Genomic DNA, 2,382 nt, shown 5'->3' on the forward strand with positions numbered 1-2,382 from the left:
TTTGGAAAGACAAGTTATTGATCCCATTGAGATGATCAACCGAATAGACCGTTGACCCACTCTTGCTTGTAGGCTCTTTCTCTCCCTCTTGCCAATCCATGTAGTGACGAACTACATCCTCAATTATGTCTACAACCTCTTCCTCGGTCTTGTTCATGATCGGGCCTTCGCACCGGCATCAAGACACGACTTCCCTTGGGGGCTCAATCCTCCATAGAAAATTTGTATGATTTGGTAAGTCAGGATTCCATGATGAGGACATTCTCGTTGATACTCCTTGTATCATTTCCAAGCCTCATACAAACTCTCACTAGGCTTTTGCTTGAAACTTTGGATTAGAGTTCTTGCCTCGGCGGTCTTCTTTTGAGGGTGGAAATGGGAAAGAAACTCCTTAGTGACCTCATCCCAATTTCTCAAAGAATTAGGTTTCACTTCCTTGTCTAACCACTCCAAAGCTCTTCCGATTAGAGAGAACGAAAATAGTTTAAGCCTTATGAATTCTTGAGAAACCCCATTGACCTTGATTGTATCACAATACTTCTCGAACCCTTTGAGATGATTTAGTGGGCTTTCATGCTTGGCACCACTAAATTGCCTTAGTTCAATCATTGCTATCATTGTCGGCCTTATCTCAAAGTCATTGGCGGGTGTTGTTGGTGGAGCTATGCCACTCTCGAATCTATAAGCACCGGGAGTTCCTAACTCCTTCAAAGAAACTCTTGGATTAGCTCCCATGCTTTCTCGATCCTCTTCTTCTCTTTCTTGATGAATTTCCTCTCTTGAAAAGCTTAGACTTTAAGAACGATTAGCAACCCTTATCCTTGTTATGGTTCTCTCAATTTCCGGATCAAATGGCACTGGAGTCCTTCCTCTTATCCTACGCATACAAAAACTCAAAGAAAATATCAATAGCACGGCTATAAATGTTGCCTTAATTAAAGAGAAAAATCTTTCTGTATTTTTGGAATAAAGTGAAATAGACTCAACAACAATAGCAAACTACTACGCCATTCCCCGCCAACGGCGCCATTGGTGCAATCAAAGAAGCACTCTCTAGCTTGGCCTTGATCAATTTCATCTCCTTCCTCAAGTTTGAGATTTGGAAAGACAAGTTATTGATCCCATTGAGATGATCAACCGAATAGACCGTTGACCCACTCTTGCTTGTAGGCTCTTTCTCTCCCTCTTGCCAATCCATGTAGTGACGAACTACATCCTCAATTATGTCTACAACCTCTTCCTCGGTCTTGTTCATGATCGGGCCTTCGCACCGGCATCAAGACACGACTTCCCTTGGGGGCTCAATCCTCCATAGAAAATTTGTATGATTTGGTAAGTCAGGATTCCATGATGAGGACATTCTCGTTGATACTCCTTGTATCATTTCCAAGCCTCATACAAACTCTCACTAGGCTTTTGCTTGAAACTTTGGATTAGAGTTCTTGCCTCGGCGGTCTTCTTTTGAGGGTGGAAATGGGAAAGAAACTCCTTAGTGACCTCATCCCAATTTCTCAAAGAATTAGGTTTCACTTCCTTGTCTAACCACTCCAAAGCTCTTCCGATTAGAGAGAACGAAAATAGTTTAAGCCTTATGAATTCTTGAGAAACCCCATTGACCTTGATTGTATCACAATACTTCTCGAACCCTTTGAGATGATTTAGTGGGCTTTCATGCTTGGCACCACTAAATTGCCTTAGTTCAATCATTGCTATCATTGTCGGCCTTATCTCAAAGTCATTGGCGGGTGTTGTTGGTGGAGCTATGCCACTCTCGAATCTATAAGCACCGGGAGTTCCTAACTCCTTCAAAGAAACTCTTGGATTAGCTCCCATGCTTTCTCGATCCTCTTCTTCTCTTTCTTGATGAATTTCCTCTCTTGAAAAGCTTAGACTTTAAGAACGATTAGCAACCCTTATCCTTGTTATGGTTCTCTCAATTTCCGGATCAAATGGCACTGGAGTCCTTCCTCTTATCCTACGCATACAAAAACTCAAAGAAAATATCAATAGCACGACTATAAATGTTGCCTTAATTAAAGAGAAAAATCTTTCTGTATTTTTGGAATAAAGTGAAATAGACTCAACAACAATAGCAAACTACTACGCCATTCCCCGCCAACGGCGCCATTTTTTACGCGGGTTGAGACTAGGTCGTTGAAACTAATCCTCCCACAGTCAAAACTAAATTTGTAAACACTTAACCAACCCAAATACTAGTATAGAGGCAAGTTAAGGGTCGAACCTAAGGGAATGGAGGGAAGTTAACTATTGCTAAAGTTAAGCTATCTCGAAATCAAAAATGGGAAAGTAAGATGTCTAGATTCAACTAAATGAACAACGCAAACACAAAGTAAATCGATATATCAAGCACTAGGGATTAGG

General features: G+C 41.2%; 2 non-coding genes across 2 annotated transcripts; both read left to right on the plus strand.

The window, feature by feature from the left end:
• Window positions 1-244: 244 nt before the first annotated feature.
• On the plus strand, window positions 245-350 carry LOC145565859 (small nucleolar RNA R71). Its single transcript, XR_014095225.1, has one exon. It is a non-coding gene; the product is annotated as a small nucleolar RNA R71 (small nucleolar RNA).
• Window positions 351-1,342: 992 nt separating this feature from the next.
• On the plus strand, window positions 1,343-1,448 carry LOC145565860 (small nucleolar RNA R71). Its single transcript, XR_014095226.1, has one exon. It is a non-coding gene; the product is annotated as a small nucleolar RNA R71 (small nucleolar RNA).
• The last annotated feature ends 934 nt before the right edge of the window (window positions 1,449-2,382 follow it).

This window comes from Chenopodium album, chromosome 10, assembly GCF_948465745.1.
Source record: "Chenopodium album chromosome 10, dcCheAlbu1.1, whole genome shotgun sequence".
NCBI lineage: Eukaryota > Viridiplantae > Streptophyta > Magnoliopsida > Caryophyllales > Amaranthaceae > Chenopodium > Chenopodium album.